This window comes from Anser brachyrhynchus, assembly GCF_964034855.1.
Source record: "Anser brachyrhynchus genome assembly, chromosome: Z".
In the NCBI taxonomy this organism is placed as follows: Eukaryota; Metazoa; Chordata; class Aves; order Anseriformes; family Anatidae; genus Anser; species Anser brachyrhynchus.
This window is the reverse complement of record NC_137697.1, coordinates 59075048-59102499: the sequence shown is the minus strand read 5'-3', so window position 1 is coordinate 59102499 and position 27452 is coordinate 59075048. Positions and strand designations below refer to the sequence as shown.

Sequence of the window (27452 nt, the reverse complement as noted above, 5' to 3'; positions counted from 1 at the left end):
GTTACCAGACTACCTTTACTTTCATTAGTCGCCAGTGAAGTGTCAATGCTTGTATTTCATGTTATATGATAACTGAGGTGATTCTTAGTAACAAGGTAGCTGGGATGGCTTAGATGTCACTGTGTTGGTGATTATTGGTCATTTTGATTTCCTTCAACTTCTTTCTTTGTCATGCTGATGCTGTGAGTTATTGCTGTGCTGGTGCTATCTCCTGTGATGCTGCTCCAGCATATCATTTTAAATATCTCTAGTTTCGAGCTTCCCAATTAGTATCTGCCAAGACAACAGTTGTACATCTACTAAAACTTCAAGTATATGTCCATTAATTTTAAGGCTATTTTTGTCTTCTGATATTCTTTCCATCATAACTCATGAACTGCAGAAGGCAGAAAGTTTTGTTCATATAGTTCATCATCATAATCACATAAATTTAGGTATCAGTTAAGTAACATGAGAACAAACTCTTTTAATTAAGGAAGAAATCATTACTACTTTAGGACTTCTGTGACATTTATTAATGTGTTTGACTTAGACAGAGCCTTGTGGGCCCCTTCCAACTCAGGATGTTCCATGACTCTACGATTCATTCTTGAAAGATCCATGAAAATTAATGGGAATTCATATGCTGATGAACTTGGTGAGTTTAGTTGTTCATATATAATGATGTTTGTAACATAGAGAGAAGCAGCAGCAGTTCTATCACAGAACTCCCTCTCTGCGTAAGTTTTGGTTACACTTTCTTTTGCAAATGTGACACTTTCTTGTAACAAGTCCAACAAATTATTGTTTTTAAATCTTATTCCTTAATATAGAGGCTTTACTGTGAATCACAGTATTGTCTCAGTAGCCTCGTAGGCAAATCTGATGGGATCATTTGCTGAGTGTGGCTAGGGCTAGCAGAACAATAAATCTTCATTTTGCATTAAAAGAGATGTTCATTCTTTACCCACAGCCTAAAAGTAAGAATGAACCTACTGTGAATTGTTTAAGTCTCCTTTCAGTAAAATGCTGAACATCATCTTAATTTGTAAGCCAAAGCATACCTTCTCCTGCTGACTCATTTTCTTTAATATTCTACTTGGGAACTGGTACCAAATGTCTGCATCCAGGCCCTGAGACCCGAGTGGGAGAAGCAGTTAGAACCTGCTCATCGCTCACAGCTGTTAGTACAGGCACCACTTCTTTAGAAGTCAACATTAATTCAGCACTGACAAAAAACAGGTGTTGTCTTCATCCTGCTGGTCAGTCACCATACATCAACAACAGGAAAGATAAGAGGTATGAGATGAGGACTGTCAGTGGGGCCAGTCATACTAGCTCATATTGCTGAGTCAGTCACCTGGTATCTCATCTCATGGTGACATGAGAGCTAATAAATCTAACTGTTCTACATCAACAGAGCTGGAGAAAGTGATTGTAATAACAAAGATTTATCAAACCATGTTTCACATCCACTAGGGCTGAAACTTACTGAGAGAACAGTGAGTTACTCTGGATTTCAAGTACATGACTGGCGTGTCTTCTGTGTCCTTGCTACACCATATGGCTGCCTTGTCTCCACTGCTTCTCAGCTGTGAAAAGGGACTAATCTGTGTTGTATGAACAACTTCAGAAGAAAGATATACTGTAAAAGGAATGCTTACCCATAGCTTCCATATTTTTTTGTGCTTTAACAATTTCAAGATGAAAATCAAGGTAGAATTCAAGATGATTGATTGCGTTCTTTTCAAAGATGGGCCTGCTATTACTAAATCAAGCTATGTAATTACTGAAAAGTTCTCGCAGTTTGCTGCAGCACCACTGACATATTTTCTTTTTGTGCCATTTTTCCATGTAGGTGGAAAAATATAGCCAAGCAGCCTCGTGATTGCAAAAGTCTTTCTCTCTATTATAAACAAGTCACAAAGAGCCTCCTACTACCGCTACATAGAAAAGGATATAAAGGAAATTATCAAATGTCCCCAAGGAAGGTCTCCTGCTGTTCCTGAACACATATCTTGCAGCTCAGAGACAGGTGACCAACTGGTGCTGCCCCAAATTCTTGCCACCTCCCAACGCAAATCCATTTCTCTCCATCCAGTCTGGGCTGGAGGTAGATAATTAAACTCTCTTTATGAAACTAGAAAACTGAACTGTGGGCTTTGTGGTGTGACTGTACACACAGTAACTGCTTGCTTTTTTGCCCTTGCCACCCCACTTCTCTTGGTGAGAATGCTGGGTGTTCCAGCAGAGACACTGCTGTTTCTCCAGCCTCCCATTCGTTCACAATCAGATCTATTGAGAAACTGCCATTCATCTCTGGCAGAAAAATAATGAGGCCAATCATGAATACAATATGCCTGAGATTAGCTGAAAAACTCATGCTTCTGGATGGCTTGGGGTACAGCTGCTGCAGCCACCTCAGCCTGCCCTTTGTATGTATTAATAGGTAAGGTGTAATTTCAAGACCCAACTGCTAAAAGAAAGATGAGGAAAGGAGGACTAGCCTGGGAGACAAGCACGTTCACTTATGCTGTGCTTGGAAAGTCATGGTAAGAAGCAGCATAATTATAAGATATCTGTGAAATCAAAAAACCTTAGTGCATTGTACAAACAGTTCATGAGCCACCCTCTTCAGGAGAAAGTGTTTAAGAATGGCTGCTGACATTTTATAAAATACACTGGCCACAAAATTAAAGACTGCTCTCATGAGGGGATAAGAAGTTTCACCTGAAGGTATCAGAAATTCCTAGAACTTCAATTTTTTTCCTTCACGAGGAAAAAAAGGAAAGAAAATACACAGGAAACTATTAGGGAATTTCTTAAACACCATTTAGTATAAAAGTTACAATAAGCACCTCACCAAAGCTGAGACTGTGTAATCTGCTCACAGACTTAGAAGGCTGTGTGTAGTCTGCCTGGCCCATGAACATGATCCAGTGACAAGGAGAGAATCAAGTGGAAAGCAAATGCTCTGGGTCCTCGTGGAATAAGAGAAAAAGAGGTATGTGACAGATCTATATATTTGTCTCTCCTGGGTGGGATAGAGAGAAACCTAAATGAAGCAAGAAGTGTTAAAGAAAAGGGGCTAAAATTGAAGAGGTGCAATAGAAGAGCACTACTTCTGAAACAAAGCAAAAGTCAGGTTAACTTTTGACAAATGTGAAAGTCCAAATTTAGGGTTCAACATTAAAATGAGGCAAATGCAGAAAAGTACAGAAAGGCTCTATGGAGATGAGCTAATTCATCTTCATCCTGCTACTGTGTTACCTATTAACAATAATAATCACATACAGAATCACAGGGTGGTTGAGGTTGGAAGAGACCTCTGAAGATCATCTAGTCACCTAGAGCACGTTGTGCAGGATGGCATCCAGGCGTGTGTGAAAAGGCTGTTCTGTATCAAAATAAAATAAAACAAAATTCTGGGCATTGATCACTGGGCATTAACTCCTGACTGGAGCATTCAGGCATTGTCAAAATACAGATAATATTTACATTAATATTTCATAGAATCCTAATAATTAATTGCCTGATAACTTTGCACATGGAAATGCAACACTGACCATTACACTCCAGGTCTGCAAATACATCCCTAAGGTTTATAATGCCGGTGGATCATGAGCACCTTGCCAGCTGGGGCCACAACATTCCTTCTAATGCCTGTCTGGATACCAGTAAAAAGTACCAGTAAAGCTATTTGGAAAATAAGATGTTTGTAGAGAGGGTTACAAAGTTACTGGTGTACCATACTCTGTAAAGTTAGTGGCACAGCCAATATTAGATTTAAGAATCAGACTCTACCTTGTGCTTATTCCTTCTGTGAGCAAAGGGGCTTTGCACAAACACAAGTAAAATGCACACTGAGAACAAAAGGCCGTGCTTGGAAAAACGAGTTTCTGGCAGCTCTGTGAGGGAGCACCGTGTCCCCTGCCCCCGAGTGGTGTTTAGATAAAAGCTGTCTGCCTTGTGCTGATCTGTTTGTTGCCACTGATACGGGAACACCCCCAGACGATTCACAGCTTGTCACTTCTTGTCAGCAGTCCAATTTAACGAACTGCAAAGTGCCAGGCAAGAAAAAATAGGAAGAGGTCGTTCTCGGAGATTGCAGAAGTAAAACCTTTTCATAAATTAAGTGTTTCAGTGACGATAATTTTAAAGCAACTTAGAAGGTAAACCTTTGGGTTCATTCATCTCCGGGATCAGAATTACCATGAAAAATACAAAATTAAAATGATTGAAATAGCATTTTCAGTATTCAAGCTTTCTTAAACTGCACTGAGTAGATAGAGGAGACTAACCTTATGTCAAGAACCAAGCTTTTAATACTCAAAGAAGATATAGTCAATCCACTAAGAGGTCTGCGTGTGTCAGAAATAAAAGATTTAAAGACAGTTTTTGCCAAAGTCCTTTTAAGTTCTGTCATTCTTTTGTTGGTCTACATTATTTAATGTGCTTCAGGGTTTACTCAGGAACAGGTAAGGCATCTAGAGTTAAATGTTCTGTCAATTCATGGTTTTATATGGGCACAAGTCATAGAGCAAAAGCTGTAACAGCTATTAAAACTCTTTTTCATGGAGAAATTTGAATTACATTATTTTTCCAACTGTTTTTGGCCCTGTTATCATTTCTTAGTGATGATTTGTAAACGCAACAGTTGCAAAGTTGCTTAGTTTCATAGTGCATTAAATGTCCTTCAAATTTGAGGAAGAGGGAATCCCTAATGTCAGCATGCACCATTTGAAGTCAAATTCAGTTTTGCAAAAGGCTTGACTGAATAGATCTTGGAAGAAGCACTTGGTCTGCTAAGGTGCTTAGAACTAGAGACTACTCTTTTAAAGAGATCTTTTTTAGAAAACTCCCATTTCACATTACTTCACTGCTATTTAATTTGTGTGAAATACAGACTTAATGAGAAAAGGGAATTTCTTCTAAAAGATACTGGCTTGAGCTATAAAATTCATACAAGCAAAGTACAAAGACATGAAATGTATCTATCTGAATAACTTCTATCCTGGGACCCATTAACACTTCTCTCAAGAATTGTTTTAGATAGATGGCTAGTGATTTCTGATGACCTATGCACTATTTTGAGTTATCTTTGGGAGGGCTAGGCTGACGTTCTGTCCTCCAGGGTTTTCAAATGAATCAGATGAGCGTTCAAAAAATAGGGCAATAAAAGGCATAAATTATTTTGAGATGATCTAGGGAATTAATTAAAAGAATAGATAGTGTCTTTTAAGAAGTTGAGGGAATTTTTAGTATATGTATTTCTCTGTTACATCAAGGGGAAACTTCAGAAGTACAATATTAAACATCTCAAAGTTATCAGGAACCCTTTTTATATAGTAACAGTTAAGTCTGATGCTGCAATTCCACTACCTCAATTCCATTGTAGTAATCTTCAAATGTTGATGTTCTTAAGGAAAATCAGCTGGTAACTTGGGATAGTGCATCGCTTTGTTTCCAGTCTTTTTTTGCTTCACATGGGTTCATGATAGGTGCAGGGCTTCCATTAACTCTTATCATCATTGCTATATATTGTGTCTCTCAGGTTACTTTCTCATAGCAATGCCAATCACAGAATTGCTTTGAGTTGGGAAGTAATGTGCTGTGCTTCTGAGTTAAGGCTGACAAAGACGGATTCACTTTCAAACTTATTTCATATGGTTTACAGAATAAAGCTCAAACAGTGTTTTTCCACAGGTCAGCTTCAGCAATAATAAACATTATATAATGCTTATGCTACAGTACATTGTTTTCCTTAATTGTAGACATAGGGATTATGTTTGTAGATTTTATATTTGTAAATGTCTGTATGTGAAGCTTATGAAAAAGACTTTGATTAAATATTTGGAAGAATAAAACCTTTGGTTTCTGGGAGGAAGGTTTTGCATATTCAAATATAGATATTTGCAGACAGAAAGCAACTGGCTGGGCACCTTCTTCCTCACCTCCATCATCTTACAACTGGAAAAGATGTTTCCAAGCCATCCTTTTGAATTCTGGATCATTTCAGATAATAATAACAATTATTATTATTTATAGTTTGATTATGTGTTTAACTAACTACTTCAGGTGTGTGTGTAAGAAGCAGGTCTAATTTCGCAGATGTACTGTGGCTGCAAATGCTAGTTTAGAAATTTCAAACAACCTAATAGAAAAGACGAATGGGTTAGAAAAAGAAAATGAAGAAAAAAAAAAGAAAAATATACAATAGATATGATGTTCATTCTTAACTGTTCCTATTAAAGAAGCCCCAGATAATTTTGTAGTAATTTTAATTTATTTCCCTTAGTTAAAATAGGGTGGCAAGTTATACAAAGGGAATACACAAGCCCATTGGGTTGGATTTGATCTGCATTGGGAATGTAAAGCACTTGGGAGTATGTAAAATGCAGCTGTCAATATCATTATAACCTTGGTCTATAGAAAACCAGAAAGACCAGCATAAGGACAAGATCTGTCACCAGTGATGTGCCACTAAACAAATACAAATTCCAAAGTCTCAACAGAATGCTGTGTGATGAACTGCAGATTATTGGCCCTCTTTCCAAAAACCTTCTTAGAGTGATCTGTTTGTGCTACAAGTTAATTGAATCTGACAGGTGAAAAGACGTGTGATACACATACTGTAACAGCTGTATTCAAAAGCAAGTTTCTATATCTGGTTCAATCACATGTTTTGCAGATACAATCTGTATCTTCCTACCATATAACCTGTAGTTCAGTAATAACAAAATCCCTTAGTTTAATTAAGGATTATTAAACTAAAGCTGTATAAACCAGAAGGCTCTGGTTCCATTGTGGTTTATACCTTCCTACCCTTATTCTCAAAGCTTTCATGGCACACACCTGCTCCTAGATCCATCTGCTTGAATGGGAGCCTTGTCACCGTCTTTCAGGCTGCTTGCTGTGAGAGATACAATCTTCCTTATGATGGGGAGGATGAAGTCTATTGCTGTGATAGAAGTGCATAAAAGCTCACCAGCACTTTGTCTCAGTCTAGACGAGGGCATAAAATAGGCAAAAACATCTTTCATCTCATCTTATCAAGGCCTTTTAGGAAAATACCTTCCTGACTCCTGCTAAGCCAGCTGGTGAGACCTCCTGAGACTTACTGTGCAACTGGAAGCAGACAGGGAGGTGCCTACGCAGCCAGCTATAATGCACAGGGAACGACAAAATTAACACTCGCATCCTGAAAGCCCTGGGTGCTGGAGACCGGAGATCCCCTCTGGAGCGGGATGCCCCTTGGGAGACGCTTCACCGCGCCCCCCAACCCGACGGTCCCCCGTTATGTCACGAGGTGGCAGTATTTCGTTTTCACTGATCCGTTCTAGATACACTTGCATCCTTTTCCCCTATTCATATTTTATTCTGTGCACATTTTTTTCCTGCCAGGTTATGAACAGATCGTTCTGGATCTGGTGCTCAGTACCTGGACTTTGGTGTCTCTGAGCTGCGAGGCCACCGCAAGCTGAGGGGAGGGGACGTCATGATGAGCTTAAATATTTTATTCCATCACACTCATCTCATAACTACAGCTAGATGTATGGTTTTATATTCACCAGGTGAGTGTGACTTGGTGTCATTGATTTATTCACTTGTCTATTTAGTCTTTGCTTTTCAGGAAAAAACCCTTGTTCAAGTGAGCCTGGACCAGGAGAATGCAGAACACAGGTCTGTAACCCAGGGGAGCTCCCAGCTGCAGGGGAAATGGACTGAATGTGACAGAAGGCTCTTAGGCACCTTTGAAAGTTCAAAATGCAAAACAGTTCTCACACGGAAGCTTTGTCAGCTTAATAACAGCAATAGTAGAATGTGGGTATGAAATGCAAATAATCAAAATGCAACACATTCTCTAATCAGGAGCTAATGGTAAGAATATCACTGACAAGCTGGCGTTTTATTTATTGAAAGCAAAGGAAAATGTGGAAGACATCAGTGAATTCAGTGATCAGCTACTGTGATTTGACTTGACTGTGAGAAAAGGCAGTGGGAAGTGTTAGGCAAGTGATTTGCTAAGCAGAAAGAGACGCATTAATGCTCCCGTACGAGGCCCTCCTCTTATACCTCAGATCGAACATAATGGACAATATGGGTCAGGGATGCTCAGGGAGGGTTGATGCAGAATGGAGTAAATGTATCAGGAATACAGATTATCTATAGATAATCTGTACAGATTAAATTAAGGGAAGGTGGAAGTCTGAATGCTGACTTTCTATGTATTTTATGCTATGGAGGAAGAAGAAGCAACATCCTAACTATCAGCGGGTCTTCAAAAGCATGTGGAAAGAGGACAACTATAAATTTAACTAACTTATAGAGGATCATCAAACCTTTCATTTTAGAGAAGGGTGTTATGGTGCAATTGAGATCTGATGACTTTTGGGAAGGGTCTATCCAGTACTTTTGTTCCTAGGAACACATTCCTGCCACTTGCCACAAGTGCTTGAGAATACCTTTCCGACATATCAATGAATTGGCTAAATGTTAATGATGCTGGAAATATTAGTTATTTAATTGTGTATAATTTAGACAAGAAAAAAAAAAGAAACATTGAATTCAAGGTAATATTTTTAAATCATTAATTTAAAAATATGTACAAGGTGGGAATACTGACATTTCACAAGTAAAAGGCCAATTACACTTGTGATAATATTTTAATTTCTTAGCACAATTTTTCTTGTATTTGACTAATCCATAAGGTAGCATTTACCAAATCATGTAGTTTCCACATGGATGAGTAGCTGGTGTTTGGCTGTTACTCAGGAGCTTCTGAAAAAAACTTGTTGGCTTCAGAAAGCTATGTTTGTTCTGAGGTGCCACTGCACAGGAATGGCTTGCTGTGCAAGTGCATATGTGACAAAAGTTATGGTGACTGCTGAGCTTATATCCTTTATTTTTCTTTCTTTCTTCTTTTTTTTTTCTCATTTTTTACTGGAACTACTTTAAAGAAAAAAACAAAACCAACAAAAAACACAACACATTTTTTTGCAGAAGACATTGGAGCCCATTTGTTTTTCATTGATTTCTTTGGCATTAAGAATAAATTCAGAGATCAGCATTAGTGAACAAGAATGAGATGAGGCAAAGAATATATAGGGTGTAGGTAAGGCAGAGAGTTGGGAAAGATTTAACATGGGCATGTGCCTGATTAAATACATGCATGTGTATTATATATTGGGATAGTCTTATGTAACTATGCAGTCCAGATTCAAAGCTTTCTAAAAGACAAAGATTCCATTATCATTTAATTTAGAGTGAGCACTATCCACCCAGTAGTTCAAATATTGTTTTTATAGAGTTCAGACTTATTCTGCTGTTATAAATACAGAGACAGAACAATTTTAATATGCGCAAGCAGATATTAATCTTTTGTCTCTATCAACCTAACTATAAGAAAAAGTCTTCTTGCTCAAGACACTAAGGAAATCTTTAACTGTAATGCAGTCTAGAAACACAGAAATTCTCTTCATGCATTTATGTAATATTTATGTTGTGAGAAGTAAGAAAGGCAGCAAGAGTTACCTTGAAAAACATATGTCAAGAATTTCAGGCTAGGGTCTGGGTGAAATCAAATTCATGATTGTTTGATTTTCTTTAGTCTGTAGGGATTTGTATTTTTTTTTTTTGTAATAAGAAACAAACAATAACAACAATTCTAGTCAGAAAGAGAACACCACAAGGATAAATACAATAGCCCAAATCTTTTTCCCTGTGACCTTGTCAGATGTATTGCAAGGGCTAATGTTGCACAAAAGGAAAGGCCAGAATATGACAAACTTCTCAAAACACTGAATAACATTCTTCTCCAAGCCGGATGAAGTTGGCAAATCAGCATATAATTCCAGACAATTCCATCATAGCATTATTCATGGATACAATAGATCCTTCTCACAACAATCTTCTAGACCATTCAGTGATGTCAAATGGTGAAAAAATTATCTTTCAGAGATATTTCAGTTCTTTCTGAAACACAAATCCACTATATTCAGGTCATTTCCTGAATTAGCCAAGTCTTAAAATGAATTTTTTTGATGGGATATTGTAGTTTCAGAAGTTCCAACCACTTTGCAATAACCTGTAGCCTTAACAGGAAACAAGGATGAAAGGAAAAATGAAGAAGTGACCAGAAAGGAACCACCCCACCCTAAACCTTATACTCATTAAGGGTCATTAACATATTAAAACCCACTCCCAACAATATGGAAATGAGACAACAGCTACCTCCCCATGAACCTAGAGTCTTCTGACCTGCAAGATGCACACCCTGTAGAGGTAAGTTAGCAGGTCAGAGCAGCCAAGCAGAAACAGTAAAGGGAAATAGTTTGGCAAGTAGCTGTGTATAAATAATCGTGCTTTTAGTCGAGACTGTGCTTGTTTTATAAAAGATCTCCAAGCACCAAATTCTATGCAGAATTAAAATAAAGACCTTCGTGTGGATTCTGTGTGCTTGTTGGCTAAGTGCACTGGGCACAAACCTAATCCCTGCTAGGGATAACAAACTCACCCCATTTTACCCAGTCAGCTCTGGTAAAAAGAATGATTGTTACCTAACCTCAGTGAATGCTGTCCATACAGAAGCAAGGAATCAACATCACCAAGAAAGGTTAAGGGACACAACCTTAATATTTTTCTACTTTAGTACGTTCATTTATTCTCTTACATACAAATTCTTGTAGTCATATGCTGCTTGCAAACAAGAATCTGGACAAAAAAAAATCACATTTCCTGGCTTGCAGTTTTCCAAGATGGTCTTTTTAATGGCTCTTCCCTGTTAAAAAAAGGCATTTTATTGGTTGCATGAAAGTGTTCAGAAAAGCAGAAGCTAAAATAAGGGGAGAGGACATCAGGCTTTGTAGGAGTAGCTCTCTATATTTCACAGAGAATATATGAAACTCCAGACTTGTTTTTCTTTCAGTTGCAATCTCTTTAGCTCTTCAAATTGCAACCGATTATGAAGTACACAAGTATTTAATTCCCTTTAACATCAGCCATTCTTGCATCTTTCCAGGATTAACTCATCCAAATAATGATCAGAGAATTCTACAGGATGCATTGCACAATGTATGCTCATTTACAGTAGTTTTCATATCCAATCAACTACTCAATTCACATTTAAAACAATGTTTAATACCCTATTAAATGAAGGCATAAACATTTGTCTTTAATGTGTCTTGCTACAGGCTACTTTTAACACATTCATTTAAGAACATTTTATAATCTTTTATATTTTATCTTGTTGCTGAATCATAGCCAAACATTTAAGATGTCCAATAAAAAATAGCTATAAAGCTCATGCTTAGAAAGCAGGAGTTTCCTGTTAAGATTTTCACTCATTTTCTGAGGCTTGAGGCCCAAAATATCCTTCTTGCCTACAGTTGTTGCCTGGGCAATGAAACTGGACAAAACTGACCACAACCACAGAGATGGAATTCATGTCCAGTCCTTCTGCTCCCAACAAATCACAACCGAAACAAAATGCTTTTCCTTATTGTTGCCAATGTAAATTCCTCTGAAATGCTGAAAAATAATCTGCTTTTCCAGGCACTATGGATAAAGTGCAGGTTCTGGCTGCTATTTTGAATACTATCTAAATATAATTTCAAGTCCATGTTTCCATGTAGCATGATAGAAAGTTCATTAAAGAACATCCAGAATGTCCGTATGTTTTCACTACTAAAGGTAAATAAATAAATAAATAAATAAATTACAGAGTCAGTAGACAGTGTGAATAATAATAATAATAATAATATACAGAATCATCCGAGTACACATTCCCTTATTACCTCCTAAAAACTCTACCTCACTCCTCATTCTAAAATTGACTGTATTTCCCACTAATCTGGCAGGTGACCCACAGTTTTCTGGTGTACAGGAGAGAATCCTGCAGGTCCTGCCATCTCTAGAGATTCCTGAAATTAAACTTTGAAGTGGAGTGTCTGGGAAAAAAGTGATTGAATGATACATGTACCTACTGCAGCAATGTCAAAGAACAATTTTAGTATACAAGGTCCTGCCCAGAAAGCTGATTTGACCTGCCAGTGTCACAGAATCTCTTCCTGAGCTAGGAGAGCTTCACAGATGGGAATTATCAACTCACCTCTTTCCTAAATGCTGTCTTATAACCATCAAAATCTTTAAACTCAAGTTTTTCACAGGCAGTCTTGGAACTTCCAATTATACAATGAGGAATTTGGGAGTGACCCTTTTTCTCCTTCCCCCTCCAACACACAAGACACCAGATCAGACTATTTAAAAAAATTAACAATCAAAAACATGTTTGGGTGAAACCTTTCAAAATTTCAAAACCAGCAGTCATTGAAGGAGGTTGCTTGCAAGTGGACTTTGCAAGAGGAAATCTGAATATCTTGCATACAGCCACATTTTCTTTTTCTCCCTGCCTCCCTCTAGCTTGCAAACTAACCTTAAGTTTAGTTTAGACTATTTCCAAGAATTTTCAGACCAAATTTGAAACACTCTTACACGCTAGAATATGAATATTAAAAAAAAAAAAAAAAAGTATGGCTGTTGTAAGAAGATCAGAATACACAGAATATATCTTGAAAATCTTTTACCATTTAAATATTGAAAAAACACAATGGGTAGAGATAACAGTGTTTTGTGTTGTTACCATGTAAGTGTTATTTTGTTGGAAAAGCAGGTAACTACCTTACAGATGAAACCTTGAAATACAAATGTTAATGCTTTTATGAGTTCATTCTGCATGAGTCATTCTCCAGAGATCTCAACAACAATTCCTAGAAGTCTTGAGACCAGTCCTGTTTCATATATCTTTTGCCAAGTGTCCTACTGAAATTACCTACTCCCTAATTATTTTTAATTGATAACAGTTTTCTAAATGACATTATTGAGTACCTCAGCATGGTTATTCACTTTTGCTGCCTGATGTAACTGCCATTGCAGTATGATGAAAATTTTTCTTTCTGCTTAAGCTTTTATCTTTCAGTACATGTTCATATCACTGATTTGGAATTCTAGTTCTATCATTACTGACAGATATTCATCCAGCTATTTCCAAGTGCATTACATTTTGTGAAAAAGATTGGCATAAATATCCCTTGCTATAACAAAATGTGAAGGAAGGAAACAGATTTAATTATCAATACTCAATTGCTGGCTCAGACTTCCGTTGCCTCACAGAAATCCAGAGGAAACCCTTTAATTAAAGTAAAATTATATTATACATTCATTTTTTTCTATGTCTGTTTGTTGGCTTTTCTTGACAGATTCAATTCTTTTTCTGTATATGTGGCAGGAGAAAATTTTGTTAAAAGGTTTATTTAAAAGTAAACAAACCTGGGTTTGAATGGGTTGTGGTGAAGTCATCTGATGGTTTCCCACTGTCTATTTTTGATACTTTCCAATCTAGAGAATTTTAAAGTTTTGTAGTAATATTTTCTAGTCATGATTCTGTCCCAAACTAGTTACCTGGGGAGAAATATGACATGAGAAAATTATAATTAAAAAAGGTCTGTCTGTTAGAGGAAGAGGCAAACTTTAAGACCTAGTACTTGATTCTTCCTGTATGCTGGGCTTGCAGCTTTCTCTTTGCCAAGCATTTGCTTTTTGTGTCAGAAATATATTTTTGCTATTTCTAAATTTTGTCAAGTTACTGTCAGTAGAAGCACTACAGAGAGTTCTGATGATTTTTAGTGGGAAAAAAAAAAAAAGAAGAACTAAAAAAAAGCTGTAGAATCCCTACCACTTCACGTTTTTCCAGAATGGCAGAGAAAAGCATTAACATCAGTGGTTGAGGCATGCTTATTCCTGTCTTGAAGCAGATGATGTAAGAGGTCTCTTCCAGGCCTACTGTTGTATAAACATGAATGTGACCGTAAACATTCAAAGCTAGATATTTGATACGCAACTTTCAACTTTTCAACCTGCACCTTGCAAAGATGGAAAATACAGGAGACAAACTGTACAGTGGTTAAGAACTGAAGCTTGGCTTCATTGCAAAAGATAAGTCAGCATCTCTGAAATATTCCTTCAAGGCAGCCTCCTTCCAGAGAGATGAGTGATGGTAGCCATGCTGCAAGAACAGCACCAGAGCAGTAGAAGGTCGTGTCTTATAAGGGAGATTGCATGAGCAACTGAAGAGCTGCACATGCTGCTCTTGCTTCACAGTGTTGTAACCTGAGCTACTTTATACCTCTCTTTATCAGTTCAGGTGTCAGCAGCATTTTAGTTTAAAGCCCCTTTCACCAAGTGGCCATCAAGCACCATATAAAAGCACCATTTAACTAAAGCTGCAGATGTTTATGACTAGAAAGACACTTGGACAGAAAAAAAAACGTGAATGATAGTTTGGACAAAGGTCTTTGAAAAATCAGCAGTGCAAATCACACTTTGATACTTCAGGAGTTACTCTCAACGTCTGTGTGCACAGTCGTCTGGCTAATAGTTTACCAGACCTACATTAATCCAGCAGGAAGGAACATAAGATGAGGCCTCAGGAACTTTAGTTCACAGATTGCTGTTTTAACTTAAAATTCTGTTGTAGATCTTGTTAAAGGAATGCTAAAGGCATAGGAGCTATACTGCAATCACCAGCTTCAAGATTTGCACGTTCTTAGTATAAGTTCTTATTTCAAGCAATAGTTCAAGTTTTGTCACCAGGCTGATTTGTATCTATATATGACAGACCTAGCTTGGATCAAATGTCAGAGTGTTAACAGGATGAAGAATGCAAGTTCTCAGTAGCAAACCACCTAATTCCACAAGGAAATTGGTCAGTAATTACAATATCATATGTCTGTGCCTCCAGTTTAGAGTCATTGTCATGAACTTTCTCACATGCTCACTGAAGTCAATACCAGATGTGTATGAGTGGCACCCTACAGAAGAAAAGGGGGAATGGGAGAAGAGGGGATTTAATTATTTTAATTATTTCTGTTAGCCAAAAAGTGAATTTTTGTATAGTTAAAGTGTCTCTTGGTAATCCACTTTCTATACATGCAACAGCAGTCTTTTTTAGTAGCACCTCCTGGTAGACAGTAGCTAGTAACAAGTAGTAATCATTATTACAGCTGTTTACTTTTTTTCTCTACATTTCCCATAATTTTGAATATTAAGAAGAAATTGCAGAAAAAAACAGGTGTGTAGAACTTCTTTATCTTACTAAAGGTGAAAAAAGGACAGAAACAAACAAACAAACAAATCCACATTAAAGGGAAATTGGACATAGGAAAACATAAGCAGCTGTATCTGTTCTTATCTGCTTTTTCCAGTTTGCAACATGTCCTAATTAATGGAATATTCATAGGAGCGCTCATAAGATTTGGAAAGGTACCACAAGAGGACAGATCTCAGTGAGAGAGCAAAAATAGGCACAAATAGGTGTACGTTTTGTAAAACAAATGTTGGGAAACAAACCTTACCCAGGGCATAAGGAACCCCTGGTGAATAGTCTCAAACAATACCTGCTTGGACAGTAAACCATTTAGGAAAGACAGCTGCAAAAGAAAAAGTCCACAGGACTAAGTAAGCCAATAGTGTTCTCAAATGTATCTCCTTTTCCCATTCATGAGGCAGAAACTCATCAGGTAAAATGGTGTTTATTTTGGTGTGGATTGAATTTCTGCTGTTGCACATTTCTGTGATGCCTGAATGCATCTGCTTTGCAAAGACAAAGTGAGATGCAAGGGAAACTTCTGGCTTTCAAACAAAGACAAAGGGATTTGGGTTTCCTGACGTCTCCAGTTCTATCTAGATGACTTTGAGACCATCCAGCCTATCTCCTGATCAGACCATGAGGTTTGGGAAAGGCACTGAGTAATAAGAAGGAATTAATTCTTTTGAGCAATGATCAAGTTAAGTAGGAAAAGACATCTTTGGTTATACTAGTGTTATTCTAAGTACCTTATAATCTTTGGCTGATATCCTCTCTAGAAGTAAGGCTGAAAGGCAGGACACATACCTTTGTGGAGTCATAAATGTGGTAGAGACTGATAAGCCTGAAGACCTGCAATGATGTTTGGGAAAGAAACTGGTCAAATAAAATAACTATAAATTAAAAGATTACATTCTCTTCCCTCACAACCACTACAACTGTTTGATTTGATCACTTCTTTTATTATTTATATAGAAGCCACAGCCTTCTCTCTTATTTTGTAGTGGAAGCTATGCAAGGATGTGGCACAACCATTTTTCTTTTGGTATTTATATAAGCAATACTAAAATCATCCAGTTCCAATCCCCCTGCCATGGGCAGGGACACCTCCCACCAGACCAGGTTGCTCAAAGCCTCATCCAGCCTGGCCTTGAACACCTCCAGGGATGGGGCATCCACAGCTTCTCTGGGCAGCCTGTGTCAGTGCCTCACCACCCTTGAAGCAAAGCATTTCTTCCTTATATCTAATCTAGATCTAACTTCTTTTAGTTTAAACCATTCCCCCTCATTCTTTCACCACACTCCCTGACAAAGAGTTCCTCCCCAGCTTTCCTGTTGGCCCCCTTTAGGTACTGGAAGGCCGCAATGAGGTCTCCCTGGGGCCTTATCTTCTCCAGGCTGAACAACCCCAGCTCTGTCAGCCTGCCTTCATAGGATAGGTGTTCCAGCCCCTTGATCATCCTTGTGGCCCTCCTCTGACTCATTCTAATACATATAATTAGAATAATTCTAACACCCCAATCAGTTGGGGTCAGGAAGTCAGTTACGTTGGCCTGGGGCTAGACTGTTAGCAAGGTTGTTTGCGCCTTATGTCAACAATCTTCTATATAAAGTAAAAAATACCTAAACCAGTAAACCATGCTGTGGAGAACATGTACACAGGCATCCAACAGTGTCAGAGTCTGAACGAGGTGGAAAAGCTACACACAGGGTGGCCAGGCAGGACCTGTCTGCTTAGGCAATGTGAGTGAGTGTCCTGACCATGGACCCTGATGGCAGTCTGAACAGAGCAGCCAGGGGCCTGGGCTGGGGTGGGCATATGGTGTGTGTGTGTGTTTGTGGAGAGAAATCTCAGTGCAGAAATCACTATCCACCCGCTATGTCCATCCTGCTGAGTAAATGCATTTTAGATTACATGTCACTGAGTGTGTAGGTCAGTTCTGTGGCCACCCCACCTATGACATTCTCCTATGACAACTGAGGAAACAGCTGCAGTAAGCCAAGTGGTTTCCCTGTTTCGCTGGCTGTTCATTAAAGACTTTTTTGGGGGAGCCTATTGCCTGCCTTGGAGATCGGGCAGATGGGGAGACATGCTCATGCCACAGCCACTGAAGTTGGTGTGCTGTTGTCATAATTCAAACTCACTTTTTAGTTAGTGATTTAAGCTGATATGCTGGTTTGTGAGCTGGATTTTGGAGCTGAAGCACCACAACTAGATTTGCCAGATCAGACTGTCCCTACAATCTTTGCTATTTTTAGATCCTGATCCAGAAGGACCCATAAACACATGCTTATATTTAAAATGCTTTCATGCTTAAAATTAAAACTATTGTCTGAGACCTATCCACCCAGCACTGAAATGTTTCAGTAATGTTTACATTAACATTTACAACAAGCCTGGATATTTGAAACTGGAATACAGAAAACAGTGGCTTTAATACAGTATAATATTTATAAGTTGATAGAATACAACAGAACAGAACAGAGCAGTTCAGTTGAAAGAGGACAGTTCATGGCTAACTAAAAGCATATTATTAAAGGCATTGTCCAAATGTCATGTGAACATTGACAGGTGTGGGCTGGCAAAAGCATTTCCCAGGTATTCCCCAAAATATTGATTTTGATGCATTTGACAGTAATTTTTCAATTTTTATTAGTATCAGAAATTGCGCGCATGTGCATTTTTAAGTAAATATCATCCCCAGAATACTTCTCAACAGACTAAGTGAAGAAGTATTTTTGGTGCTTGCTAATGCCTGTGATGAATTGGCAGAACCAGCCAGAATATTTTAATTGAAATAGTTTTTGTATTAAAACATGATCACATTCTTTTTCTTTTCAAAATCACATTTTACCAAAAATTTGTTTAAAACATTCCAGAGAACATCTTTAAAGTAAATAGATTTGAACAGTGTCTTTTCCATTTCAAAATGTATTTTGAAAGGACTTTTATTTTAAGGAGACCCTTCAGGAGGCTGAGAAGCAAGCTGACAAACATTGCTGAGAAATTGCTTCCCCCCCCCCCCCAAAAAAAAAAAAAAAAGCGTGAAATTTTTATCAGTTATCTTGATTCAGAACATTTTCTCTCCTGAAACCCCCATCCCCACCTTCACCTCTACCACTCAGCCCCGGATTAAAAAACAAAACAAAACAAAACCTATAACAAAAAACAATAGAAAGCTTTCAGACCAGACCTTATAATTTACGTGTAGGGTATGTATAGCATTACCTTTCAAAGCACCTTAAATGATTATTTTGAGTTTATTATTTGTTCAAATTGAAACAACATGCCCTTCAATCTGGTTAAATAAAAAAGGGGTGGGGGTGGAGCAAAACAAAACCAAAACATTCTAATCCTGCCCCTTTTAAAATGGCACAGGAAAGCTCTTAGAAGGCAATGCAACACAAACTGATTATCTAGATGTTCTAAACTGATTACGAGCTCCCTCAGCCCTGACAGACATTTATTGATATTGGAGCATTCTGTTTCAGTGAAAACGCATCCTCCTTTGCCTCCTTGCTCTCTACAGCTTGTCAATCTCAGGTGAAGATGAACATGTTAATTGACTGCCTTGTTAACTTATTGATGAGTAATGACAGAAAGAGTAGTGCTGAATGCTCATAAAATCTGTCTTTCAGTGAAGAACCATCTATGTTTTAAGAGAACACCTTTAACTACCTTTCATTACTAATTTACTCACCACCGTACATTATACTTAAAGATCAAGAACAACCAGCAAACTGCTGCGTTATTACAGAGGTGAATGTATTGAAGAGGAAAGAATTACATCTACCAGACAACAGTTGGGGCTTCCAGTTGTATTGTATTACAAGGAGAGGTGAAAGTGCATTAGCATTTGAAAGTAGGATGCAGAATAATTATATTCAATTAACTAAGGGCTCCTTGGGCAGCAGCCCAGCAATGAGCTGCATACGATCAGACCAGACAGAAGGGAAGGAAGTAAACTGGTTTGAGTCCTGTACTCCTGAAGAGCTCAGAAAGCACTGTGCCACGGCTGTTAAATATGCAGCTATCAAGAATGAATATCTGGTTTAATCGCAGTAGAAGCAGCACAGTTTACTGCTTTACAGTGCAGGTTCTGTAAGCCTCGCTGAAGTATGGAGGTGGTATTTAGTTTCATTTGCAGGAAATGCTTGCTGATATGCCCATGCAGTCCTGCTTAAAAATAAATAATTTAATTAAAAATTTGTATTAAACATTCTGTTTCCAAGTGATGGGAGTTTGCATTCATCATCAGATATTCATGCTCACTTAGTGCCACAGTAATAGCAACAAATCTTATGACCAACAACCATATCCCACCACCAGCAGGAAAGCTGTGCATTTGAGAGTGTTTCAATTCCTGCTATCAGTGAAACAAATGGTGTCAGTCTCTGAATTAGGCAAGGGAGAGGTGTTTCCACATGTGATGCAGAGAGCGGACATGCAGAACGGTAAGTGGCTGCTTTCAAGGCACTGCCAGAAAGTGCCCAACCAAAACAGAGCTAATATTTTCTTCAGAATTGCTCTCTATCCTCTGCTCCAAAGGAGAATAGAGTTTCTCCCCAGACACCATGACGTGTATTGTAGCACACTTATGTATGGAGATTTTTTCCACCAGAGTATCTTAGTTGACTAATGGAGAGAAGATGATGTCTGGAGCTAGTCAAATGCTAGCTGACAGCATGTAACCTCGAAACATACCCCAAACATAACCTCTTGAATCAAAATATTATCACAGTTTAAAATACTTTGATTGCTGTGGAACTATGCAGCACATAGTGCAAAGGCACATAGTAGTGAAACATTTCTGTGTGGTTTTATTGGTTTTATTACCCTTTCTTTTTAAAGGTGGTCATTTAAAAGCTAATCAGTCTGAGTAGACAAGTTCTGGCTCAGTTGATCTGCCTGTGCTTTTAACTTTATTTGCAAGAAAAACATATGCATCTTTCCTAGCCAGTGTCTTTTGTTTGAACTCACTGATACCACTACTCTCTCATTTGTTTATATTATGAGTAAGAGGGATGGCAATTAGCAGAGGAATTTAAACTGTTACGGTTTTGGCAGTGGCATTTCACAGTTTTACTTCCTCTCCAGTTCTTACGTCTCAAGTATAAGCATATTTTTGTGTGCCCTAGTTTACATGCCAAGGCTGATGGATGGAATTTCCTGCAAGAAGTTAATCTGCATGGTCTTCTCAGTGTTTGGTTACTTCAGGACATCAGTAGGTTCATTTGCAAAGATTTTGGCATGCTAACAATTGTTACTGTAAGTCTAGCTTCGGCCCAGTGAAAGAAGACTGCTGAAAACTCCATGCAAAAAAAAATCAAAATCTTCTTTGCAAATACCTAGTTTCTTATAAACAGATTTTATTCTGGCGTTTTGGTGTTCTGTCTCAGAAAACTACCTCATGTGCCAGTAACAATATTTCATGAAATTAAGATATTAAAAACACAAAACAAAAACAAAAACATAAAAAAACAGGTTTACATCCCTTTAACACTTCCTTATAATGCAATACTGAAGTATTCTCTCCAGAGATTGCTTTTCCTTAATAAATTAATGATTTATATAACATTAGAATAAGTGTTGACAGAAGAACTGGTGAAGTAATAGTTTTGGAAGAAAGAAATGAGTGGAAGATGGGCAACCAGGAACTGACTGTTTTTTTATCAGACATCTGGATGCTTTCTCTTGTGCTAATAGCTGTATTCCAAAGCCTGAATTGTCACCTGGGTGCAAAAATCACTTTGGCACCATTTCAGAAATGCCCTTTAAAGTCAGGTCTGAAGACGCCTTTTTTGAAAATTCTGACAAGTCTAGCAGAATCAAAGAGGAGAAAATTTGAATTAATTTTATCACTTGAAACATGTATATATGTAGTTACTAGTGAGGGGGAAACAATGGCAGTACATTTTCCAGCAGGCTATTTAATTCAAATTTGAGCAAGTTTAAGAGGGAAGGGAAGGTCTTCAGAAAGATCTTTAAGAAAAAGAGAGAAATATACCAACATATAAGATAAACTATATTAATGTCCCAGAGTTACGTCTTATAATTTGCAGGCCAAAACTACAACTTTTAATTGGACTTTAATATGCTACCTAACATAAGTTGATTATACTTTTATTAGTGGCATACATAAGGCCTAGAAGGTAAAACGTTTCTGAAGAGCAATTTTGGACTGACTGATCTTTTATTTTCTACTTATCCTTTTTGTGGCAATTTCAATTAAGAATTTGTGAAAGGAATTATTCAGATGATCCAAAAGTCTTCAGGATTATTCCATTTAACTTCAGTGCACTTCTGAGGATGTCCAGTGAAAGCAAGGATTAGTGTCTCTTTAAGTAAAATAATATCCCATGCTTGTAGGGTTTATTGGCCAGTTTTCTCATTGTCCTTCTCTAGTTGGCGAATTCTGCAAAACAAGTGGCTCAATTTCTATTGCCATGGGGAATGAATTTTCCTCTTTAAGAGAGAGAACCCTGATTTTTCAAATGAGCTGTATTTGTTAAGTTAGGTTCTCTGGTGTCTTTGCAGGATACCTAAAGTCATATCTTCTTTGCGTTCAAGTCACAAAATATTTTTATGTGGAAAGTGTGTGGCTGGCCAAGTAATTTTTCTCTTTATAACAGGGATTTTTTTTTCTCTTTATAGAAGTTAAGGGAAATTTCCTACTCTGCTATGACTTCTAATAAATAAATAAATAAATAAATAAATAAATAAATAAATAAATAAATAAAGGAAGGAAGGAAGGAAGGAAGGAAGGAAGGAAGGAAGGAAGGAAGGAAGGAAGGAAGGAAGGAAGGAAGGAAGGAAGTCACTGCTACTTGCACAGTGCTAGACACCCAGAAAGCTCTCCTTTTGAAATGGGGAATCTACTAATTTTAGTTGCAAATGTGTTCTCCTAAATTTGGGAAGAATTTGCACCACATACTTATCTGAACTGCTGCAGGCTACAGATAATAATGCTAAGTTAAGTCGGAATGTGTCCACTTGTAAGAATGGAGTGGGATTTCTTCCTGAAAGTTGTCTTCCAATGGGAAAAAATATTTTTACAATGTCTCATGTCTCAATGAAAATTTATATTGTGACTGTTTTTGAAGTTGACTTTTGGCATTTCTCTAATTAGAGTATTCCTTTTCTATATCACACCATGGCAGCAATGTTTACAAAATGCTCTGCTTGATTTTTTATGAAATACTTTCTAAAATCAGATTTTTCTTTGTCTTTTCAGTAAAGTTTTTTTTTTCCACTCCTTTTTTTTTTTCATATCCAATTACTGATGAATAAATATTGATGGATTAGTACTCCCCTACCATTCTCATCCACAAATACATGCTGTGCTCTTCAATAAGTTGGTTGCTGTGAATCACAAGAGTAAGGATTTGTCCTGTCCAGAAGACGATCTGTACAGTTCTCTCCTTTTATGGCTCCTTTCCATGGAAGTCATGTCAGCCAAGTAAAAACACCCTGGAATTATGTCGGTGAAAAGGGTGTCCGAGAGCTCTTTATAAATCAGTCCTTCACAGTGAATGCTTTCACTTTACTTCATGTTAGAACTGAATAATTGTTTTCTAGTATTTCTCTTTTATTTATTTATTTATTTTTTTAAATTCCAAATTTGCTGAGGGCCTTTGTGAATTGCATTTTAAAGAAAACACATCCTACAGTTATTGTTACTTATTGTAGTTGTTTGATTATTTATTTCTTTGAATGGTAATCTGCATCAGTGCTTGGACTGTTTTTGGTTTTTTGTTTTTTTGTTTTTTTGCTTTTTTGTTTTTTTTTTTTTATGAGCCCAAAGGAAAACAGTTACACTTTCTTCCTTTGAACTTTACAGGAACAAGAGCATTTATGCACATTACTGCCAGAATGCCTTTTTTTCTAGGTCTTCTTTTGTACCTGATGGGAGAGGATAAAATAATGAAACATGCATTGCAGATGTAATTCATATTGTTTAGAGGGCTCTTGGAATAAGTTCAGGTACAACACTGATGAGGGTGGGAATTAAAAGAGAATAGAGCAGCAGAGAAGAATTTAGTGAGTGCAATAGTGTCTTTCAGTGGCTGTCTCCAGAGACAGTACTCTCTCCTATTATCTGTCCTTGGAAAGGACAAGTTTAGATCAGCTTAGAAACTTTTCAGTCAGGTGTGATGTGCTGGTTCTACATAAATTCTTTACATTAGCAACTCCTATATTGTATGTGCGTACTCAGACTTGTGCTTCTCCCTTAGGCTCCTAAGGATTTTTAGAAGTTTAAATGGTTATTTCCTTCTTTCACTGCAAATTTTTGCATCTGGCTGTAGCTTTAGCACTTTCTATCTAGGTAATAACTTGAAAAGTGAGTATCCAGATCCAGAGTGAAGTAAATACTGCACATTCGGTGCAGATTAAGAGTTTTTTGTGTGTGTGATATTCACATTCAAAATTGAATATAGCTGAACTAGAGAAACTTGTGGATTTGTCAGTGCTCAAGTAAAATATGAATAGATAGTAGTTTTATCATTATATGACACTAAATGGAAATAGAGGTTTGCAGGTGGAAACAGTATCTTCAGTAGAAGAAATCCAACCTCATTCTCCTGTGAGTGATGCCACCTCAACCACTTTCCGTGAAGCTGAGCTGCTCTCATCAGCAGAATGGATTCAGCCTTCCACTGCCTCATACCAGTTTTATGTTAGTGGAAACCCAAAGGTTTCATTGTTTCTATGCTGGTGTATGACTGGACTAAGACTGAAGGTCTTCAAAAGATATATAGATGTAGTGCTTAGTGACATGGTTTAATGGTGGATGTGGGAATGCTAGGTTAAAGGTTGGCCCAGATGATATTAGAGGTCTTTTCCAACCTAAATGATTCAACAATTCTATGATTATATAATAGGGAGAAAAACTAACTCTGTTGTCACCAAATAACAACTATCTATCCCACTCTCTTCCATAGAGGCAATTTGAATTAATGTAGTCAGTGTAAAGAAAGTGGAGCAGTACTCACAGCCAGTTTATCTCAGATTACATCTTTAAGCTGGCACAAGAAATATCTCTGTGCGGCATGCATGGCAGTTGGTGAGTAACTGGGAAGTGGAAGAATGTGCACTGGAGTAGGGATGTAGTAACCTTACAGCTAGTTTTTATCTCTTATGCTGCATTAGAAATATGTGCTCGCCTGCTTTCATGGCTCTCTGCCTGTTTTAGCAAGCTACCGGTATTTCATCTATGCCTCATCCCCTTGCTATGAACTATTCTTGTAAAGAGATCTTACCCACTGTGTCATACTCACTAACGTAGAAAACAATTTAGAGCTCAAGCTTTGAGTCATGGTATCTCCGAGATATTCTCCTGTTCAGTACCTACTTGAGTGTCTAAGCCAATGCTAATCTGACTTTGGACTCTCCTTTCTAACTGGTAAGAAGTGAAAAGCGAGTGCTATTGAGTAACTGGGCATTTTAGTCTGTCTGTTAAATTGTCTTGATGGGCACCAAGATTGAGTCAAAGACACACAGTGTTATTGGAATGAGTTGTAATTGCTAGTATCCTTTGGCTTTACTGCAAAATGTAAGGGAAGAGGAATGCAGAATCCACAGCAGTGAATAGGTACAAACGTGCAAAGATGGGCAGCTCACCCCAAACCTGCAAGGCTTGCATCCCTGGGCTTGGACGGTCTGTTGTGTCAGCCCTTCTTTCTGGGGCAGCCATCATCTTGCTGGACACAGCAGACTGAACAAAGTGAATGGGGAGCTGAAAGTGTATCTTAGCCACTTAAAATAGATAGGGAGTGTTGCAGGTTTGCTTCCTTAATAAGCTGGCTATGGCAAGAGGCACATAAAATGCACAGACCAGTGAGTTATATTCACCTCAGGTGGGAAATATTTTAAAAATTGCTTTGATTCAATGGGATAAAACATCATTAGGATTTCTACTGTCTTCTCCTCATTTGCATAATTTAGTGTAAATTTCACATTATGAAAACAGTGGAATACATATAGAATGAGCTCTGAGGATCACAAGAGGAAAACATTCTAGAATGGACTTCTGGGAGTAAAAAAAATCTGTTTCTGTTTTGTTTTCAGTATAAACATACTTTATGTGCAATTTGCTCTAATTATTTTCCTGTTTAAAAAATTAGTGATCGATTTCTGAAGATTTTACACTGTGAGTGGTGAAATGTTTAATTAATATAATATCGGCTTTTAGCTGCAGTTGTGTAGTAAAAGACACAGCACAGAAGGGACATGTAATAATTAGCAGTTTAACCCGCAGTTTGTGAGAACAGAAGAAAATGTGACAGAGGTAGGGTAAGAATGATAGTTAGGTTTGTTTTTTTTTTTCAGAGATTTGCACAGCTTTTCAGCAACATACTGTCCCACAGGCATTATAAACTCAGAGTAGTCAGAATCAGAATTACATTTTCATGTTTTCAGGGCAAACTCTTGGGTATTATTTACATTTATATATATTCATTTCCAAAATCTTCTGTTTTAATTTTGCAGCACATTTTTCTGTTATTTTTTTTAATTGCTTTGGAGAAGTTGTATGAAAGAAAAACTGTACTTTTTGCTTCTAGGTTCACAGTTTGAAGTTTTGTTATACTGGAAAGCCTTTAAATTCATGAGCAGATATGCTATGGAGACTTTTGGATGTGAAAAAGTATGTTTTCTCTAATCCCGTGGGAAGGGCAGTTCTGGCTCTAGACCTGGGAATGACATGTCACTCCTCTGCCTTCTGTTTCACTGAAATGGATACTTACTGTATATGCCACTAAGCCTGGTAGCCTTTTACAGAATACAGCACTGAAATCATCCCTGAACAATTTCACACTGAACTGAAATGATCCTCACAACACTGCAACAGCCAAAGATTTAGAAAACGATACTGTCAGTTTTGCATAAGTGCAATTCCATGGATTCTCCTGCAGATACTCTTGACTTAGGCTGGTGCAAGAAAAGGATGAGATTTTCTTCTTCTCTTTTGTTTGTTTAAAGAAAGCAAATATTTGGGGTCACAATGGTGCAGTGAAGGATTTCTATTAGACAGTATTTTGTAGAGCTACATAATACATGAGTCTTCCCAGAGGCAGCTACTTTAAAAAGTGTAATATACAGAGTTGTGTCATTCACATCTGCTTTTCATGGGCAGGTGTATGTAATCATGCAAAATGATATTAAAAAAAATCTCAATTACTTCTTTGTTGTGTACAATTTGTTTATTTTGGAGAGTGAGAATACATATTGGCTCTTTCCACTTAAATTCGCCTTGACTGAGCTTGACTCTGCCTCTCCACTCTGACTGGCTGCTCTGCCCACAGTTTCTGTCCATTTCCATCTGATTCCAGTACACCATAAACCATATCATTTTCCTATTGGAATGAGTTCTCACTAGTGCTGTCCATTACTCCACAGTATCACCCCATCCATCTCTGGCCAATAATATCCTGCATGTCTACACCTCCTCATGAATGTCATTTTCACCTCCTTTTTTATTATTCTTATCCTTTCTCAGGCCCTTTTAAAGCGAATGTTTACTGTGAAGTACTTCATAAATTAATATTTTCTGTAAAAAAAAAAAAAATTAAAAAAACTTTTGCTATTAATTATGCATATCTTGAGTTATTTAATCATCACTGAATTTCTCATCTCATTGTCTTCCATTAGAAGGATGATCGTATATTTTAAAATGGATTTCATCTGCACAGTTAGTTAAGCTTTCACAAAACAAATAGAGAGGGAAAGCCCTTAAACATTTCCATATAAATTATACTCAACACCTAATGCATATAAAAACATGTCTTTATAGAGACAGTCTCTTGCTAGACTCCTCTGTAGCTAGTGTGCATCAGCAGTAACTCCTGGGAATTTATCAGACATTTTTTAAATAAATGTAAGGGAAAGCAGTCGTGGCCAAATCCTTGGGGTGATACACCACAGCATGGCATCAGAAACAGGCCTCCAAGGAGACATAGAAGTAGCAGCTGAGACATTACAAATGAAATGTATCCAGTTTTCTGTTATTAAATACTTGTTTCCTACATAAAAAAAAAACACCATTAGGTCACCTGAAAGCTGCCCTGATATGCCAAGCTGCGGTGGCATTTTTGTGTAGACCTGTGTGGTGCCAAGAGTTGGACTCGATGATCCTTATGGGTCCCTTCCAACTTAGGATATTCTGTGATTCTGTGATTCTATGAGAAGAGGTCAATATTCCTGTTTTCACAGAGGTGAGGGCTGAGCATCAGCCCTGCTCTGAAGGATAACAGTGGATGCTGTGGGACCTCTGGGCCTCCAGGCAGTAAGGATGCAGGTCAGTGACCTGCCACTATTTTCTAGGGTGTTTGT

The 27452-nt window shown here is 37.7% G+C and overlaps 1 long non-coding RNA gene across 1 annotated transcript in view; it reads left to right on the top strand.

The window, feature by feature from the left end:
- The window catches only part of LOC308185623, a 72863-nt gene extending 46032 nt beyond the window's left edge, over window positions 1-26831 (top strand). The window contains exons 5-8 of the long non-coding RNA XR_013943521.1: window positions 533-2092; window positions 2873-2983; window positions 7384-7553; window positions 25685-26831. This is a non-coding gene — a long non-coding RNA (uncharacterized lncRNA). The remainder of the gene's footprint in view (window positions 1-532; window positions 2093-2872; window positions 2984-7383; window positions 7554-25684) is intronic.
- The last annotated feature ends 621 nt before the right edge of the window (window positions 26832-27452 follow it).